Source organism: Phyllostomus hastatus, unplaced genomic scaffold, assembly GCF_019186645.2.
Source record: "Phyllostomus hastatus isolate PE091 unplaced genomic scaffold, TTU_PhHast_1.1 phas_scaffold_78, whole genome shotgun sequence".
Taxonomy (NCBI): Eukaryota; Metazoa; Chordata; class Mammalia; order Chiroptera; family Phyllostomidae; genus Phyllostomus; species Phyllostomus hastatus.
The window spans coordinates 21235309-21257659 of record NW_025334041.1 but is presented as its reverse complement, the minus strand read 5'-3'; the positions used below and the strand labels follow the sequence as shown (position 1 = coordinate 21257659).

The 22351-nt window shown below is 34.2% G+C and overlaps 1 protein-coding gene across 2 annotated transcripts in view; it reads right to left on the bottom strand.

Annotated features, from left to right (window-relative positions):
* DGKB (diacylglycerol kinase beta) overlaps nucleotides 1–22351 on the bottom strand; it is a 597575-nt gene that overhangs the window by 388299 nt on the left and 186925 nt on the right. The gene's annotated exons all lie outside the window — the stretch shown is intronic.

The following is a 22351-nucleotide window of genomic DNA, read 5'->3' as shown; positions in this document are numbered from 1 at the left end:
AAGTTTCCCAAAGTGGGGTGGAAGGAAGGAAAGGAAGAAAATTGGATAAGTAGCTAGCAGTTGTTAGATATTTGTGTATCATTAAAAAGGAAGGAGAGGGGGATATATTCCAGTGTCCTCCCCAGGACCAAGCTTTGTGAGGAGCACTCTGGGTGGATCCCCAAGATGGGTCTGAGACATCTGAGAACACAGGTCTTAGCTGACATGTTTACCAGAAAGAACTTTGGGAAGACAGCAAGAACCAACAGAGTAAACAGCTACTTCTGAGGTAAATGAGGCCCCACACGGTTTCACAGATGCTCCACATAGAGGTGGATTAGAAGGATCCAACACACCCAAAGGTGGAACACAAGGAGAAGGAGTCTAAGATGGCCCCAGAGAAAATGAAGGTGTCCGGGAATACAACTTTGTTTGGAAGATGTTTTTATAAGTAAAAATAAATGGCAGGTGCAGATTTTTAGTCAAAAGAAATAATGAAGTCTGTTAAAATAACCTTGATTTTACTATCCCGTTTACAGGAGAACCCTGTGGAAATAATTGCTGTTGTTTCTCAGGTGAATTGACAAAAGATTTGGAAGAACACTTATTGAAAGCTTTCAGATTTCAGTATTTCTTGACTGAATATACTTCAGTCCAAGTCCGTCTACATAACCCTTCAGGCAATGGGTGGTGGGGAATGGCTCCCCTTAAAGCTTCTTGTCAGCCTACTATTCTTCATCTTTCTCAGCTTTTAGTTGAAGCTTAGATCTGAATAAACACTTTTAAGACATGAATATGTACTTCCATCACTATTATAATATATAAATGTTTATTCTTCCTCAAATCCAGAGTTAAGTGACTTATACTATGATTCTCTATGTATCTAATGTCATGATCCCAGGGATACCCAGAGACTTCCAAGAAACCCAACTGAGACACCCATCAGGTGACCTCTAGAACATGAGTCACAGATCCCTTCTACCTCAGAAAGAGTTTATGTTAACTACACATTAAGTCTGCACAGAACAAGTCAATGAAAAGCCAAGTAAAAAGATTATAGTTGTCCAAGGTTCAGAATAACAACCAACTGCAATCTTACCTTTAACTGGAACCTAGTCAACAAAAGAAAAAAAGTAAACAAAATATAACCAGAGACATTGAAATGAAGAACAATCTGACAGTAACCAGAGGGGAGGTAGGAGGGGGTAATGGGGGGAAGGCAGGAAGGGTTTTCAGGAACAGCTACAAAGGACACATGGACAAAACCCAGAGGGGTAGAAACAAGGAAGCGGGTGGGTTTGGCTGGGGTAGGAGGGAGTGATAGGGGATAAATGCAGACAAGTATAGTTGAACAACAATAAAATAATTTTTAAAAATTTTCAAATAGATTCTATCTATACCACCTCTACAACAATCTCTCCATAAAACCATCAAAGACATCTTAAAGATAATTGTGGGCATTAGAATATAAACAGGAATCACTATTGCTATTCTACAGTGTAATATCAATAGTGTAATGGCATAGAAATTTTTCTTTAATCTCAGAAAATGCCTGGTGGAATATTTGGAGATTTAGTGTCCTACTACCTGCAATTTGCCTTTCAAAAGATTCAACTTAATAAAATTCATATTACATATATATTGTAAATATGCATATATAAGCACACATATATTCATATATAGAGACATATATGTCTCTATATATATAAACAATTGATGAATATAGTTTAGGGATTTATAGTATTCATGTAACCCAATGCCACAAAAAGCAAAGACTATGCCTTGTTGGATAATAAAAATCCCATTTTAAGGCATCCCCCACAACACACTATAGGATGAAATTGAACCCTAGCAGGCACTCTGTTAGCACTTGTGTAGGGAATTGCAATGTACAGATATTCATGTTAGCAGGCTTCCTCCTTCTCAGAGTAGAGGGCACATGGGTTATCTACTGAGAGCAAATGAGGTTGGTAGAGAGAAAGTGAGATGAAGAAAGTAAGGAAATAGTTGAGAATTTGTCACTACATCTCTGAGGATGGGAAAGCAGTTGACTAAGGATGAATAACAGGATCAAACAAAACTGAGCCCTCAGCTGGGCTAGAAGTCATAAATATGTAAGACAGAAAGCCACCAGCATTGAGATTTTTTTTCTAGCAACACTCAGACATCTGACAGCAACACTACAAATTCACTCCAAGAATAAGGGTGATGAAACTATATTTGAGCTCACTTACAATTAAGATGTACAGGCAACACGTGTATATTAAATTACCATGCCTAGCATTATCTTATCTCTGAGTCACAATAAGTAAACCGTGATATGTGTGTAAATGAAAAAGAAGCAACTTGTTGGAAAACAAATTCAAATATTATATTACTTCATTTTTATTCTCCTATATATAATTTTTAAATATCAGGATGAGCAGTGTAAATGTTTTAGTTTCTTTAAAATTATCATGAGTGTATAATTCTAAATGTAATATATTTTTAATTAGAATTAATACAGGAACTGTATATTTGTATTTAATCATATGTGAGGTGTGACTACAGAGGAATGTGATTGATTTTATTTAATCAGTATCATTTTAATATTAAATAGAATACACAGTACAGATAATTAGTTTAAAGGATGCATTTGCCTTCAGGGCACTTGTTAAGTTCAACCTAATATCAAAGAATTTTTAAAAAACCTATTATTCTAAAGTATTGAGATATCTCTTGTCTTCATATTTCCTAAAATGGAATCATTTTAAATTGACAATTTAATCCAAATTGTCATAGGACAAAGAAAAATCTTTGTTGGAGAGATTATTAAGCTTTGACTTAGTTAAAAATATAATAAGAGAATAGTAGTCACATTAAAAGGGCCATCAGTTATTTCAAGACTAAAGTAAAATTAATAGAATTATATATCATACCTATATAAGAGTGTTCATATTTTTGAAATATTGCTTTCATGTTTATTATTTCATTTAATCCTTCCACTAAGCTGGGATGCATACTCCATTTCTCAGATTGGGAAAATGAAAATCAGAAACATTAGATAACTAAGCATAGGAAAATAAAGTTAGTGACAGAATCCAAATACAGGGCTTTTTTTGTCTTAGGATTTACTTAATTCAAACAACAGGAGGTTCAACAAAAAAAAATTGTTTCCTTTTTAGCTAGATCTCTATTTTTTAAGTGATTTGGAAACCAAATAATTTTAAAATGTGGTTGAACACAACAAAGTATGTAGTAACCTCAATACATATCCGTTCTGCCTGAAGGAACTGGCTTGGAGATCAGTATGGATTAATTGAACAGAGAATAACTTCCAGTGCAGTGGCAAATTAGAGGCCAAAGAAAACTATTCTCAATGGCGTATTTTCCTTACACGCAATTCAATATCACTGGCATCAAAGAAGTGAGAGACAGGAGGAAAGCAGGTTTGGGAAGAGAACAATTGTCTTCCAAACATGGCGCCCTGCCGCGGCTTCAGAGCTCAAGGTGTTCTTCCTTCACACGTGATAATGAAACGCATCAACAACATCTCTAAGATACAGAAAGTAAACATATTTTTAGTTTCCGTGGATGTTACTCTTACATTCCAGCTTCATAGTTTGTTTAAGCTTTTCTGACTTTGCAGGTCCACGGGTGTGCACGCTCACACATATGAACACAGTGCAAATTTGAAACATAAGTGAGATCGAAATAATTTTAATACTACTGTTGTCTTTATCAATATCTTTAATCAAAGATAATTTCAACGTGTGACCAGTAGGTCAATCATAAAAAAATATAAACTGGGCTTGTTTTCTTTCCCACTGGCACTTTGACATATCTAATAAAATATAACTAGCAAAAATAAAATAGTTTAGAAGATAGACATCTTAAACAGGGTTCTTTACTTAACCACTTCTCACCTGAGCCAAATTAAGCTTCTTACATCAACATAAATTTAATGGTAAAAATATTTTTACCAGGATGATTCAACTACCTTTGTAATCACTCACATAAATATTCTATTCTTACTTCTGTAAATGCAATCATTTATGGGTGTTTGCAGAGCTTTGGTCGGGAGATATGGAAGTGAAGGGAGAGCAGGGCTCCCTCCTGTGCAGCTCCCTCAATACATGCACCCGTCTGTGTCCAAAAAGGAATTTCCTGAATCCAGAAAGTACACCTAGAGCAATGACTATTTGGACACTTAAGGAGTACCAAATATTTTCAGTGAAAACGTTAAAGCTATATTTTTATAAAGATTGCTAAATTATTTCAAACATAGATTTCTACATATAAAAGCAATTGTCAAGAATAACTAAAACTGCCTAATACTGCTGTTATTGTCTTGACTATTGATTAGCTAGTGAAATAAAACCTTAAGAAATATTATCCTTCCTGGTTAGGACTCATAACATCATCAGAAGCCAATATGGTTGAAGAAAGGTTCTTTTGAGGATTTTTTTTAGCTTTGATCTGCAATATGAATGTTTGTATATTTACACATTTCTAAATAATTTCACAAAGAACCTGTACCCTGTATACCACACTCTGTGATATATATTCTATTATTCTCCTCTTTCTTCACTTCTATTCTAACCTACTTTTCTCCATTGTTTTTCTTTCCATTCTTTTTTGAAATGCTGGTTTTGAAATTTAGATCCCCTAAATCCTAAATTAATTTCAACCAATTTTGGGGGACTGCAGCATGAATATTAAAAATATGTTTAAAACAAGAGATTTTGGGCAAGGCAGATATTGCTTCTGCCACTTGCATGTTGTGTCACTTCAGATAAATTTCTTAATATCTCTAAGCTTCACTGTCTTCAAATGTACCATGGATATCATAACTACACCTACCTTTAGGATTAAAAGGAGGTCTGGCAAGTTTAAATTCTCAATAAAAGGTAACTCACTAATTTCAGAACCTAAATGATATCCTTAGTTTTCACTGTCTGCTTAGAGCTCAACAAGGACAGATTGCACTTTCTTCATCTGAAACGACTTTTTATTGTTGGTAAGTAGATGGGAACCAACAGACATTTTTAAAAGTGAAGTATCTATGCAAGGGCTATCACAATAGAGATAAAGAAGGAAAGATGTGTCCTGGCTGGTGTGGCTGAGTGGACTGAGCGCCAGACTGAGAACCAAAGGGTCATCTGTTTGATTCCCAGTCAGGGCACACACCTGGGTTATGGACCGGGTCCCCGGAAGGGGGCATGGGAGAGGCAACCACACATTGATCCTTTTCCTCTCTTTCTCCCTCCCTTCCCCTCTCTCTAAAAATAAATAAATAAAATCTTTTTTAAAAGAAGAAGGAAAGATGCAAGACAGGAGAGAAGAGACCAAAGAGAAAAAAACAATGGAGACAAGGGGGAGGGGAGGCTTAGAAGAAGAGAAGAAAGAGAAAACCCTCCCTACTATTCTCTTCGATCCTGAGTGCTGTCCTTACCAAAACCTCAGCAAAGAAAACAACGAAGTTGAGCAAAAAAGGGATGGAGCTGATATTTAGATCACTGCTTGAGTTTTTTGTTTAATGTACATTGCATAATTCTTAAACATCAGATTCATCCATCTTTAAAGCACATTTCAAAATGAAATGTACATGGCTTGTTATTTTCTCAAATTATCCTTTAGCACTCTTAATTTACATATAATAAATAGATGTCTATTTATGATTATGTGTACACACATATGAATATGTGAATGTTTGGGACAGAGGTTTGAGTACCGTGGGTGGTTTGAAATTAAAAAAAAAACACTCTGGAAAAAGAACCTAATATAGCACATCAAGAACACTTGCTGTTAGGGCTACACTTGCCCTCAACAAATACATGAACCCACTCTAGCAACATATCATTTTACTGTATGTGCACTGCTGCTTTCCGAAAGGCAGAAAAACCACTATAGGGAATGAAAGAAGATTGATACAATATTTAAATCTTTAGGCTGTTAGGTTTTCATTTTCTTCAATCTTGGAAAATACCTTAAATTAAAGAACAAATAAGTTATGATGAAATTTGTTCTCATCCTGTGCCCCTCTCAGTATCCACTGATCTCACACCAAAGCACTTCCTAACCAGGTTAAAGTCAAATTCTGCACTCACATTAGGCTAAGATTCAATTGACTTAAAATTTTACACTAACTGCCAGTCAACCTTATCATGAACTTTCATTATGTGCATGTAATTAATTGGGTCCAACGAACAATAACAGGATTGTGTTATAGACTCTTTTCCCCCGACCATATAATTAGAATATAATTACCCACAGGATATCAGAATGATGCAAAACCTTTCCACTAAATGCGCCCTCATTAGGAAACAAGTCTCAATGTACATTTATTCAATCAGTGTGAATTAATTAAAATGTTACTGAAATAAAAGAGGGCAGCAATAAAAAGTATCTGACATCTATTAAGAGACTATCACTTTAGAATTGCAAACACAGTTTATATTTGAACCCAGTGGGCTCAAGTAGGAACTTTATCATGTAATGTTATGCACGCACAGCATACTTTAAAAATCTGAGTAAATGAAACATCATGTGTCACTGTGTTTGAAAGGAACATAGTACACAATGAGTGCACCATCTGAAGAATCCACATAGGATTTTAGAGGCCCCATTATTTCCTGATGAATCCAAAGGGGTGTTATCATCACACAGTGGTGGGCAGAAATCATTTTTAACTCAAAGTACCCAGGGAATTAGTTGTTCATTTCACCCCTTGCTATTACAAATTTGACATATGTATTCTGATGTGGGTCAGGAGATAATGGTCTGAATAGCCTAGACTTACGAAAGCACTAATTATTATTTTTTTAAGTAAAGAAAATAGCCTCGATTATTTAAGGTAGCTCAAGTTATTTCGACAGCACATTTTCTTTGAGCAGGACATTCATGCGTACCTAATAATATGTTCTCTAAAAGAGGATGCATAATATGCCACACACTCCAACTGTATAAAACATGGAGAAAATAGCAAATGCATAAAGAAACTGATGGACATCTGATGCATACCCCAGAAGATGTGAATTCATGCAAAAACACTCTTTCTAAAAGTTATTTATATTGGTTTGTCTAGTACCTGGCATACTGTTACATACAATAAAAGTTTACTGAATAAATTAATAAATAAATAACCCTAATACAAAGGAATATTCATCATTTTTAAGAATATCATAAATGGCAAAAATTTTAAAAGCTCTATGTATGTTTCAAGTAAGATACTTTGCATTTTCAAGCTTTACATATTATCAGATAATTCTTGACATTTTTAGCTTTATTAATAGCTTTTATAAAACTTATTTCTGGTCATCACAAATAGACATGTACCACTTTATAAGGGAGATTTCAAATGAGCACTAAGATAAATGAGGCCATCTACAAACTTCAGGTTTTCACATGCTCTTTAGGAGCAAATCATAACCAATTTTTAAACTGTTGCTCCTTTTTTAAAAATAAATTTTATGTTGACAATATATGTTATATGTTTAGCAAGTGTTTATATGTTTTCCATGTTTGCTATATTTACAAAATGGTATGATGTTTCACTCTGATATCAGGCTGGTCTTGATTCAGACCCAAAGCTGAAAGGAATAATGGACTCATTCTTGCTCCATGAGAAGGGAGGTTATGTCACACAGGTTCGCTTAGTTTTTAGCAGAAAAGTTTCTGTAGAATGTTGTACAAAGACATGCAGCTACAGTTATTAATTGAAAATGCTATGAATTGAGTCACATTAAATAAAATACCATATAAACTGAGGGTAATCAGCACAAAAAAGAATGATAAAATCCTACTAATAGAATATAAACAATTTTCAAGTTCCATTTAGTATTAAACACCAATTTTAACTTCCTGAATACTAAGAGTGAACATTTATGATATTTTTACATGAACTGCTGCATTGTTTAAGCTATATTTTTTTTAAAAAAATAGATTGTATATATAATTTAGTATCTGGGAAAATGTCTTGATTCTACTCAGAATTCTGAAATATTCTCTCTAAGATCTCTACTACTTTATTTGAAATATTAGGCATTTCACAGTACCATCTATTGGATATTTTATATAACTACAACAATGTTACAATCACTAGTTTTTCAAAATTTAGTAATAAATATAAAATACTTCTAGTGCCACTCCAGAAACTAAGCACAATAATTTGACATCCACTAATGTTACCTCATCATCATCTACTTTACACTGATTTTTATTAGCTTACAACAATTAAATTCAATTTCATGGGCTATCAATGGTTTTAAAAAATAAACTTCTGTTACTTATTTATTGTAATCTTTATCTGATGTTTGTTACTGTTTGATGCATTTCTTCTCAACACAGGAAAAAGTGACAACTGATGGAATGAGTAAGAGTTGACTGAATGTCATTTATTAATACCGTAAATACTTGCTGAGCATCTAGTATATGTCAAACTGAATTAGACAATAGAGATAAAGAGATTAAATCCTTTTAGTGTGAGCATTAGGAATGATGATGGTGCTATTGAGTGAGCATAGGGGAGAGTTTCACAAGAAACAACTTAAGTTCAAGTCCTCACACGTGGACTTTGAGGCTTCTGTGGAATATCTAAGGGGGAATTTATAACATGAAGCTGAATATTTGGATTTAAAGGGGTAAAGGACAACACACTTGCATAGACATATTCAAAAGTAGTAGTTTCAGTCATGAAATTGTATGAGAACCCATACAGAGAGCATAATAACATAGGAATATAATTTAAAATGGAAGTGTACATATATATCAGAATAAAAGGAGGACGAGGAATTTAGCAGTATCAATAAAGTGTGGCTTAGAGGTGGTAGAAGTGTGCTAGACCAATGTTACGTATTAATTTTTTTAATCCATGCTTATTGATATGAGGGGGAAGAGCGGGGGGAGAGAGAAGGACAGACAGACATCAAACTGAGAGAGTAACATTGATCAGTTGCTATCCATAGGCACCCCAAATGGAAATCAAACCCACAATCTAGATATATGCCCTGACAGGGAATTGAACTCTCAACCTTTTGGTGTATATATTATGATGTTCCAACCAGCTGAGCCAACTGACCAGGGCAATGAGTGTTACAGTATATGAAAACAGAGCATTTCAAATACGCTCAAATGCTGGAGGGGATTCAAACGTGATCCTTCTTGCAAAGGGAATCTAGTAATCCTGTTGGTGGCCCAAAGCTGACCCCTGTTTCCTGGCCAGAACACCTATCCCCAGCTGCTCTCAGTGCTGACTGCTGAGACCTTCCAGCTGCCCCATTTTCTGAAGAATTACTCTTTGCTCACAGGAGCAGGGCCTCCTGAGAGCATCTCCTACCTGGAGAAGACCACAGCTAATAAATGATTGATGTAGGTTAGAAAAAGCTACCCGTTTGCCTTAAGTCAAGATATGGGTTAGGAATGCAAATGCAAATGCAAATGCAAAGGCCAGCCCATTTGCATTGAAGAACAACCTTATGATATGATTGTTTCCCAGCATATCTAATCAAAGCAAAGCTTAAATTCTCCCTATGAAAATTCATTGCTCAAAATATGGCCTTCCCTCTCCTATTTCTTCCCTCCATTAAAGATTTCTTTTATAAATGATATGCAGCCAAATCATTGGTTTATGCTCTGCTCCTTGGGAATCCAACCAGAAAGTACCACTAGATTTAAGATCAGTGGCAACAGCAGTTTTACACTATGAAACAGTCAGAAATTTGAATTACGTGGGTTGAGGAGGAAGGAGGAGGGGAATCTGACATAGTGTGGGTATCTCACACCTGCCTATGTCCATGGCTACATTAAAAGAGGGGCAAAGGTCACATCCATGTACAAATATAGAAAGTAACATTGTACAGGAGAAAGAACAGCTCTTTCTCTGGTGTTCTAGGGCAGACACACAACTAAGGATAAAAAAATGAGGAGTTCAAGTACTGGACTCAAATCATAGCGCTTTCAAGTGCTACCTAACAGACGCATGTTAGATTATACCTTGTTTAAATTTTTCCTTTGTAAATTAGCATATCAATAGAATGTCATTATGGGTTGTGACAAATGTCACAAAAGGACAAAAATGAGTTGGAAGAGAGGCAGAAAATGCTAGAAGGAATTGGTGGAATGTAGGTATTAGATGACTCAAGGATGTTGGAGAAATGGTAACCAAATGAAAATGTCTGAAACTGTTTGTGGTTGGAACGACACAGGAGTAAGAAAATGAGCATCTGAACACAGGTGGTGTGCTGTATGCTGCCAGGACTTGGATGTCCTTGTACAAATGACTTCATCAAAGCTCCCATGAGTATCAGCAGCAGACTGTAAAATGATAGATTCTGCCATCCCATTGGATAGCAAGGAGTGGGCATGGCAGTCTCAACAGAACTAAACTATTCTTATTCCACGAAAACAGGGCACGCAGATTGAACTAAGGAACCAAGAAGTGAGTCAAAACTCATTGCATACATGCATAAAAGTGATATACAAGCAGATCTCATTTTATTGCGCTTCTCTTAATTGAGCTTTACAGGTGCTATGGGTTTTACAAATGGAAGCCAATACCCTCCAACAGAAAAAAGACTATGTTTTGCTTATTTGCTTTATTACAGTAATAGGGAAGCCAAACCACAATATCCCCAAGGTATGCCTGTGACTCGCTTTATTGCGGTGGTCTGGAGCCAAACCGACTATATGTCTGAGGTATGACTGTATAAACCAAAATTTATGTGTGAATCAGTTTGCTTTGATTTCAAGTAAAGGCTCAGAATAGACAAGTTTTAGCTGCTAATAAAACAGAGGAAAGCACATGTATAAACACTTTACAACCACGACCACTCTCACTTCATCAGGAGTCATTGAAACCACACAGGTTACCCCTGGAAGGTAACAATGATCCTTAAATGTCTAATGGTAAGGGATTCTGATTTTTATTGCACTCAAAATTTAACATTTAGAAGATGGAAACAATCATTTATTTCCACTGTAATCAAATTAGACCTGGATGTTTTGCCTGCCCTAACCCAAATCTTCCTACAGAGGGCGTACGTTGAAATACAAACACAGAGGTTCACGTATTTGGGAGCTCCCATGCCACAGTCTGTAGCAAATTAATCTAACCAATGTTTAATGGGAAGCGTCCGTTTTGCACATTCTTGCCAACACTTGAGTATTAGCATTTTAAAAATATTTGCCAAAAAGGAATTGAAAAGTGTATCTCATTGTTTTAATCTGCTTTGTTGATTATTTACAAGGTTTAACTTTTTAAATATTTAATAAATTATTTCCATTAATTTGACAAGATGGGTTTTTTGTTATAATGCCGTTTTACCTTGATTGTGAGTTTTAATATTTATCATTTTTAAATAAATTTTTAATTGTTCTAGTCAGTCAATATTTTCCTTTTTCTTTTTAGGAAAAGGTAAAAGGGCATTCTACAAAGCAAAAATTAAACCTTGAATCCATGGATGATTTGTTTTGCAGTGAGTGTAAAGTAGAATTTATCTTAATTTAGTTTTCCATACGATTATACAGTAACCTCAACACTTCTGATCCCCACCATCCCTTGCCAGATCTGATGTGCAACCTACATTACATACATTATTACATATAGTTCAATGTTTTAGACTTTCTACCAGTTCTTTATATCTTCTAGAGACACTATTAACATTATTTTGATCACTGTAACTTGTGCTTAACATACACAATCAACATATGCTTAAGATTTGTTAAAATAAGTCTTATTACTCTTCTGTCCAGAATACATAAAGTGTTTATGTAACATTTATTCTTTCCAGCAAACTTTGGAATCATTTCATCAAGCAAAAAATATTTCATGAAAATTACCATAAGTAAATGAGTGAATTTGAAAAATATAGAGTCTTTTTAGTTAAATTTTATTTCTTCCATATAACTAGACTTCATACTTTAGTGTTAATTATTTTTTAGGTTTAAGGACAGCATGATCTCTTTCCACTTTGTTGAAATTCTTATTTTGACTGTAGATTTTCTTAATCCTTTCTTGAACATTACTGATTCTATTGTCCTGAATGTTAATTTTTTCCCCGTGCAGATACTGAGATATTTTAGTTTTCCATAGGCATTACTTTTTCTCTTCATCTTTTCTAAACCTTCTAGTTTAAGTCAGTATATTGTAAAGTAGATGTATTCTTGACCATGCAAAGCAATTGCTATTAACATTTTCTTCTACATCATGCAATAAATCTTCATACATAACATCCACCTAACTTTAAACTACTATGCTTATTTGTTTTCTTTTGGCAAAATTATCTGTACTACTATTTTATCTTGGCAAACAGGTAGACTTATTTACACTAATATGCACTTTGGCCATAAGCCATTAGTCTGCATTGACCATTGTAACAAATACCAGCATCAATGGAAATACTACTGTACAGCATTACCGTTGAGGTGTAGTCCCCAGCCAATACAATTTTATATGGAAGAATTTAATCTCAGATGTCATTAAAAGCAGTAACAATAAAAAGTGTTTTCTGTAAGTAAATGGTTTGTTTTTATGCTGTAATTATTGTCAAGCCTACATTTCCCTCTTTTTCCTGAGGCTACGAAAAACTCAGGGACAAATTTGCATACTATCTCTACTGTGCAAAGTTTTTATATTGTTGTGACATGAATTTCTAAGTCCAACAATGTTGGCACAAAGTGATTATAATTTACATTACTGCTGACTATATAGTTATATAAGTGGCCTTGACTATAATTGTTAATAAGCCATAGAAAAACTTAATTCATTAAAACAAAAAAACATATTCTCTTTTGAATGAAACAAATACATAATATTCTTTGTTTTCTTTGAATTTATTTCATAGATTTTAAATTTTTGAATAGTTTATTCTGTCTATAGAATGCTCATTTTTTACTATACATTTTAGATTTTCATGATTTTAAACTAATTGAACTTCCCATTACATCATATCAGCTCTGTTTTTGATATTCTATAACCCTGGACTAAGCCAACAAGGTACAAGTTTTTTCCATAAAAAATTATAACTTGCTCTAGATACAGCTATATTTCAGGCATAAATTATCATAGAAATTGTTAACAGCACTTTTTGCTGCCTTATTATAAAATAAACTAACATTAATATTTTAGAGTTCTAAAAAATAGAACTCTACCATATGTATTTAGGTAGAAACAAATATAATTAGCCATAATATATAAAATTTTTTCTAGATTAGACTCTGTTTATAAGTACATACATTCCACATAATAGAGCCTACCTGGGTTAACATAAAGATGGTTTATTTAGAAGGCAATAAAATTAGTCTACCTAAAACAATGTAACCAATAAATGGTTCACCTTACAAGGGAAGGATAGAATCATGGCTTAGCAATGATGGGTCCTTTTCCGATGTCATATGCTGGGCCCCTTTAACGTATATGCACATGAAGAAGTGTCCAACCAAAATAAGTATGCTCAGGTTTTATATACCTGAAGGCTCTCTAGTGCTTAATGTGTTTCATATTAGAATTTAAATCAGAAAACCATTAGAAAAAAAAGGAACATGCAAAATTTATTTCTACACATTTTAGAAAATACAAAAATTCAAAGCAGCTGTCCATTGTGAACAATACCATAAAACTGAGTCTGAGTTAGATTTCAAAATATGAAAAAAGGAGATTCCTTTTTGCCTATCATTACTATGATGACAATTATGAATTGATCTATAATGAATATTAATTAAATGAATATTAAGAAATGACATTGATGAAACATTTATTGAGCACTGCCCATGTGCTTTGTCCCACTCTTTAGACAAAAAAAGAACATTGCAAAGGCACACATCCATGGTACATTACATAAAGAATTTCGAGATAATTGATGACTTCAATAACTGGTTAAGGGTTAAAGAGGTAAATGGAAAAGAAGGGGGAAGCAGCTGAAGCGGTGATAATAAAAACTAAAGCTCAGCGCAGCAAGTCACATTGGTATCCAAGTGTGCACACCTTTCCACCAGACTCTGAAGCACTAAACTAGTATAAGAAATTAGGTTACAGAGAATTCAAAATTCAAATTTCAGAATCACAGAGAACACAAATATACTCCTCCCTCCTTTAGTTGGGTGATGTTTTGTTTTGCAGTAGTCATTTGTTACTACTTAAAGATAAGTGACAAAACAGAAAGAGCCCATAATACTTGGTCTGTGAGGTAGAAACACATAGTAAACTTCCAGACCCCAACAGACCTGCTGACATTGCTGAGTTGTCATGACTTGGATAAATGCGTGTTCTAAGGAACGGTTTAATATACTCTTGCTATTTAAGCCTTAGTCACCACGTCTACAATGCATACTTTAGTAGAATTCTTCTCATTGTGGACGTGCAAGCAAGATTGGAAGAAGGGAATTTAATATAGCCATATGGTTCTGAGGGCTTTACACATAGAGAGATAAAGAGATTGCTGCTTCAGCAACACCATGACGTAGACAAGTTCAGAGTCACAATGGAGATAAGACAAAGACATCATTTGAATTAAATGAAAAGAATGTGTTCAAAATTGCTACTTTCCAAATAGATTTGTTTTTCTTTGAGCTGACAAGCCCTGTTATTTATCTTCTTGGCATTTATAAAGGTTCATATTAAGTAATATCGGATATTGTAACAAGAGAGCGTATTCCAGGGAGCACACCCCACATCAGTCCACAGGGCAGAATGGGCATGTTCTTTGTTTTATGTCATATCACTTCCTGTCAATGAATATCACCCTTGCTGTATATGTTAATATTATATGTGTTTGAAAGTGGGAAAAAATAATTACTTAAAGCTAGTTTTTAAATGTTTAACTAATTAATAGTTAATTCTAAACTAATTTTTGGTTCTAGAAAACAGTCCAATCACTATGTTTCTGATTTGAAAGTGTACTTACAGCACTGAAAGAACTAAACTGTGACATCTGATTCATCTGTGGAACAAAATAATACAGTACAGAAAAATGATGCTTTGTAGTGCTGATTAGAGAGTAACCAGGAGTAGCCACTCTTCATAAAGACGTTCACAATGATGTCACTTATAATAAAGAATAAACATTCTAGATATATCTACTGTTTGAACTAAATTATGATATTTTCACATGAGATATTATGCAGCCACTTACAGTGATGTTCCATACTACATGGAAATAAACATTTAATGATATTAGCTTAAGTGTACAACTAGGAATTCACATGATATACTAAATTTAATTACAAAAACATTTATAAAGTACACCTAAAAATCAAGAGGAAATTTTTAATAGTGATTCTATTAATACACCAATAATCGTTCTTATATAAGTGATTACAGATTTCTATTTTTTCTGTTATTTGATATTATTTTTATAAATTTTTTAAAATACAGTTATTTTATAAGATTAAAATTCACTTCTTGATTTCCAACATCACACCTAAAATAAGAGTGATATTAGATGATATTAACTGAGCACTTAGTATTTACTAGGTGTACTTCTAAACAATATTCATATATTAATTTATCTAATTCCATCTTATGAATGGAATACAGGAGTACAAATTATTAATGATTTGCCTCATGTCACAAAGTTAGTTAAAAAAACAGGATCTAATACAGACAGTATACCGCCAAACTGTATCCTAATGCTGTTGAACCAATTTACTCTCCCTCAGGTGTGAAAAATCCAGTTGCTTTACAGCTTCTCCAAAGCTTAGGATTTTTAATTGTCATAATCATTATGATAGGTGTGTAGTGTTATTTATTGATAGTTTAATATGCCTTTTCCAGATGGGTAATGATAGTAAGCACATATCTAATATGTTTACCACTGATGTGTATATGGATATACACAAAGTCTGTCTGGAAAAATCCAACCATTATTAATATAATGAGAATGGTGTGTGTGTCACCAATGTAGCCTGGCAGCCAAGGAGACTGGACTGGAATGTGCATGTGTGAACAATGATGACTGTACTGCACTAGTCAGTGGGGGTGGTAGACACCTTTGAGTGAGCATATGTAGTGTGTGGCTGTCACATTCAAAATGACTGAGCAAGTAGATCAATGAATCTGCATCAGATGTTGCATTAAGCTTGAACATTCCTCTGTGGAGGCTATTCAGATGATTCAGAAGATTGCAGCTATGGGCAACTACTGATTGGCAGCTTCATCTCAACAACACACTCGTTCATGCATCACGTCTTCTGCAGAGGTTTTTGATGAAACATCAAATCACCCAGGTGACTCAGTCCACTCACAGCCTAGATTTGGCACCCTGCAACTTCCTGCTTTTCCCAAAACTGAAGTCACCTTTGAAGGTGAAGAGGTTTCAGACCATTGATGAGATTCAGGAAAATACATCGGGGCACCTGATGGTGATTGGGAAAACTGTGTGCAGTGCCTACTTTGAAGGGGACCAAGGCATCATTGCCCTTTGTACAATGTTCCTTGTGTCTTGTATCTTCTTCAGTAAATGTCTCTATTTTTCATACTATATGGCTGGATACATTGTGGACAGACCTCATATTTTCAAATGCCTAAGTCATTTGCCCATTTGAATTGGATTGGTGGTTGCTTATTATTATTGATTTATATAAATTATTTTTACATTCTGGACATAAGTCATTGGTAACCATTCTGTAACGATTTGACGGAAACAAATTGCCCACAGATCCACAGTTCACGTTAGAAGCTTAAGTTTCTAGTATTCTATCCTTTTTGGTTTTCACTACCCTATGCTTATTTCTCACCAATTATCTTCCATATCTCACCTCATTAGAAAACTTTTCAATGGACTCTCTGGAATCTTTGCTTAAAATGAACAAATTATTTTCTTTAAGTCAGCCACTTTTCCTATAACACTTCTGAAAAAAGTTTGCTCATTGTCTCAACCATTATTGGTCCTGAAGTTTTTATGAGACTCTCTTGGCCTTCCATCAAAATCAACATTTCTCCAGCCCCACAGCAGAACCTCTTATCATTTGAGATTCATGAAATTTAATTGTTCTCCTAGCTACCCTTATCCGTTAGTGTCATATAGCAAGCAATGAATATGACACTATGATTATCCTGGGTTGTTTTAAGGAGAATGTACAATCAACTATCCTGAGTCCCTTGCCCTCTAGCATCTAGTCTCTACACATAGTTGAGTGACCCCGATACACAGCTGTGCACTGAGCTCAAGCATCCTCTGAAACTAACCTACTCTGAAATCAAATTTTCATATTTCCTTTTCTACTACAATCTTTTCCCCTGGTTCCCTCAATTTCTCACTCTGTTAATGGCTTTTAACTATTCACATCACAATCCTATAATCACACTCTCATATATCCTCTGTTCCCTACTTTAAATTTATTTTAAATCACATAGCTAGCAGAATCATCTTTCTAAAACACAAACCTAATTATGTACTCTCTTATTTATATTGGATAAGCCCAATTCCTTGACAAGACAGGCCAGATTTTTCACAATCTCAGACCTTGTCTTGTTTATCTCTCCAAACCTCACCTCTGCTGGTAACTCTTAGTAAACATTTTGCAGTTTCAAGCTCCCAACCTACTGTTTTGATTCTGAGACTATTTATACAGAGCTCCCTTTGCATGTAACAGCTAAATGCATTTCCAAGACTTAGCTCAGACATCATTTCTTCAATAAAGTTTTCATTTACTCTTTGAATTACCTGCAGGATGAATTAAGGTGGTTTCTCCTGTAGAGTCCCTATATGTGAATATTTAGTACACCAATAGAATCTAATTTATAAAAAATAAAGAACTGTTCTATTTCAATTTTTAGTCCCATTGACTTTGATTTAATTTTTTTATCCTTACCCTAGGACATTTTTTTAATACTTTCAGAGGGAGAAGGAGAAGAAGAGACAGAGACAGAGAGACACAGAGAGACACAGAGAGAAATATCCATTGATGTGAGAGAGAAACATTGTTTGGTTGCCTTGTTCTGTGTACCCCAACTGGGGATCAAACCTGCAACTTAGGTATATGCCCTGACCGAGAACTGAACCCCCAAACTTTTGGTTTATTGGAGGGCAGAAACTCCAACCAACTGAGCCACACCAGCCAGGTTAGCTCCGTGGACTTTAATAAAAGACAATGAAAAGAAGAAAGAAGGAGAGAAGAGAGGAGAAAAGTAGAAAGAATCTAAGCCAGAGATATTATATATAAAATAATATATATGAACAGTAATGATTCTAAAAATACTTTCAAATAGAATAACAGTTTATAAAGAGTGGATACTTTTCTATAATAAAAACTAAAGCATTAAGGAATCAAACAGTCCTATATTTTAATTTATGAGCTTTAATTAGACATACTAATATCAAAAAGGACCAAGTAATTAACCTTTTAAAGTACAGCATAGGGTATATAGTCAATAATATCATTATAACTTTTTATGGCCAGGTAGATACTAGATAGATACTAGATTTTTAGATGATCACTACATAATGTGTGTGTGTGTGTTTGTGTGTGTGTGTGTGTGTATGTATATGTGTATATGTGTGTGTATATATAAGACCACTATGCTGTATACATTAATCCAATACAATATTCTATGTCAGCTGTAATTGAAGAAAATAAAAAATTTAAAATAAATAATCAACCCTTTGCTTAGAGAACAAGAACCTAGCTTTTAAATATAATGTATAGAAACCCTTTTATGTATAGAGAAAACTAACAAGGGGCTAAATATAATAATATGATTTTCATGATAATCTGTTTCATATTACTATTCAAACATAAATTTAAATGCCACTCCTCATGAGATGTTTCAAGTCTTCTTTTGTTGGTAGTGGCAGAAGAAAATGAATAAAAGTCTCTTTCAAACTGAAGAATCATTATAAAAGCATGTACTCCTAGAGACCCAGTTTGCCTGATTATAAAAAAGTATATATATATAAAACTTGGCAAGAATATAAGACTATACCATCATTCTATAGAAAGTGATCAAATTTAAAGCTTTCTCCATGAAATTACTCTAAGAATCAATGGGACTTTAACTAGTCAATTCCACTGATTTCTGTGACCTAACAAATTTATATGCCATCAAAAATAATTTTAAAGTACTAAATGAGACCATTATAGTGAAGAAAAATTTATGAACAGGATAGTAATAAAGTTATAGATTAGAACATAGAAGTAAATAACATTTATACCAACATCATAGTCTAGTGTGGGTATAAATTTAACTATATGCTTTCTATGGACAGAAGATAAAACATGACAGCAATAAGACTTGTAGGTCCAAAAGACAATTAACCATGATAAACAGCGGGAAGGGATCTGTTAGGTAATGAAGGCATCTCCAACAGCATTTCTTCTTACAATAGGGTGTTTCATGTGATTTTTTAAAAATAGCATTCCATGCAGGTTAATGACATAATGCTAAGTACAAATTTAACACAGCAAATCTATATGGGACTAAAACAACTTGCAACAAGTCTGCCTTGTGTTAGGGGTAAAATTTAGATCATGAAGCGTGACTGGATTGTATGCCAGTCAGGCCATGCTCCATATGTATTGTCACATTGATTAGCACGGGACAGGTTTCCGAATGTGATCTATAACTAGAATGAAAAATGCCTTCTTAAATGAAGTCCATTAAAGAGGGAACATCTGTCTTGACAATCAATTGGTAAGGGTTAGTGGCCTTTTATAGAATTAAGTTGCTTATGAAGAGTTGAACTGAATACACTGGATTCACTTTATAGTTGTTTGGAGGTGGGATGAGGGAAGACCAAGAAATTTACATTTGTAAACAGTTCTGAAGTCACTTTCATCATGACAGTCATTGGACTGTGCTTGTCAAAATTTTTGCTAAAAATTTTTCAAAGAAAGCATTATAAGTACCTGTACACATTAAAAAAAAGTCATAAAAGATCTTGGTAAAATCCCTTACACTACATAAATGTTAAGCAGAGTATTTTTATGATAGGATGCTTAAAATATCCTAGATACCAATTGCAATTCAAGAAAACAGTGATTATATCTGATGTATGGAATCATTGATGATTACATATTGATTTTAATTTCAGAGTAGCTGGTTTTAGTCCATTTCTATGGCAACAGGCACTATTAAGAGCCACTGTCTGTGGAAGCCATTTGTAGTGCATGCTTATAAAAGCACATCATCAGTGCAGAAAGGATGCTTACTTTAATAATCTCCTTATCAGTTGAGCACATAACTACTGAATTATTCACTTAAAGTTAATAAGAAGTGTTAGGGAGAGATTGAAAGGCTAAGACAGGTATTATGGAAATGTTGAAAATATATATAACACCTGAAAAGATATTCTCAAATGCCAGAAGACGGCTTGGCCCTGTAGTATACATATCAGTAAGATGCTTCAGCTAGGATGTATACTGAGCTTATGTCACTCATTCCATAAGCAATCCTGGTCACAGAATCAAAGCAAAGGAAAGGAAAAATTTCAATTAAACTAGATATCCTAAGTCTATATTTTATATTTTAATGTAACAGATATGACATTTATTGCCATCTTGCAACAACTGAGTCTCAACCTCACCTGCTTTACTTTCAGAAAATGGAATTATAATGTTTAAGGAAGAAAATTGTTATTAAAGAGTAAAAAACAAAACAAGCTATATTATTTGTGTACTAACAATTTCTTTAAACAAAAGATAAAAAATAACAGCAGTGATAAGGTATGAATCATTCCTGGAATATTATTGAGAGTTTACAAATTGAAAAATCTCAGAGGCCATAGAGCAAATTAAGCAATTTTCTGGACAGAAAAACTTTATTAATTTGTTTAAAATATTAGTATTTAAACAGATAATGGGTTTAACATTCAATGCATTTATTTCATGATAAGAAAGTAACCCTTTATTTCTACTTATCTAGGCAGAACAAATTTTAAAGCAAAGTGTAGGCTCATTTACTAACATACACAAAATCTCAAAGGCTTTACAGAGCAGCTGTACTTAGAGAATTACAAGAAGTTCAAATTATTCTTGATATCTAGTATGTAAGATGATATGCAAGGATTGAGTAGGTTGATCTAGTCAAAGCCTTGTTTAACATGCTGGAGAGTTTGGAATTCAGATAAGAAATCACTGAAAACATTATAAATATATTCATGTATTTAAGTGGAAAATATTTTGCTGTCTTTTTAGAACCAGAATGGGTGGTCCATGGAAAGGAGGCAATTTAGTAAGCCTGATTTGATGACAATCCTGGGGAACAATTTCTGAGGGTAGCCTACGAGGCAGTTGCATTTGGGCTGAAGGAAAACAATTAAAATTAAAGTGGGCTGCCTAATGATTAATTTTATCTGGAAGATGAAGCAGGTGATGATGAGTCAAGTTTCTGGTGGAAAGTTGAGATATTAAGGTTCTATTAAGGGTGAGCCTGGTGAGCTCGGTGCCCAGGTTCTGGAGCGATGCTCTGTGGGCTCGGATCCTGAGTAGCTACTTCATAGCCATTTGACACAGAAAGTGTATATAACCTCTGTGTGTCTGTTTCCTCATATGTAAAATGAGAATAGTTACCATATTAATCTCATGGTGTCACTGTGAGGATTAAATAAACTCATATATATCATTATCAATAACAGCAAACCCTTCATGTCAATTGCTATCTCACTCTCATAATCTGACCCCGATAACCTTGATTCCAACAATCTTGGATTCAACTGTAATTTACAATGTATTATTCCTCATATCCTTTACTGTGTCTCACTCTTCTGTCCTAATTCCCTCGTGTCACAGCTTAAATTCCATGGTCAGTTCTTACAATCACTCTCATGCACACACTCTCCTTTTATCATATTTGATGAAACACAGCCTTTTAAGGCTGTGCTATGCTTATTCTGCTCCTGGAGCTGGAATGTAATTGGAGAAATATAACTGAATATGATTAGAAATATGCTCATCTAAGCTTACTGGTCTTGTTCTAAATTTATAATTATTAATAACAAATGCCTTCTCATTACTCCCCACTAATCAATGATATTTCCTTGATCCATTATGCTCTCATTTTCCTAGCTGAATGTTGTGTACCTTCTTCCCAGTTCCCAGCTTTCCTGTCGTATACCATCCTTGCTCTCAGCAATGACCCAGTGTTTATCTCTCTGATAAAAGTGAAATCTCATATCTTTCCCACTGTTGCTCCCTCAACACAAAGGTAGATTGTTTATTTTCAATGTAAGTTAAAATCTTCTAATGGCTTCCACCTTCATTCGGAGTAAATGTTAATAACTTTACTATGGCCTAAATTTCTCTACATAATATGAGAATCTTATGATATCTTTGATCTTCTCCTCCATTGTTCCTTCCTCTGCCCACTTAGGCCCTAATTTCCTTTATGCCCTTCAGATATGTCAGGTTTTCCTTACCTCTGTGTCCTTCCCAGTCTTTCCTTGGAGGATTCGTGGTCTGT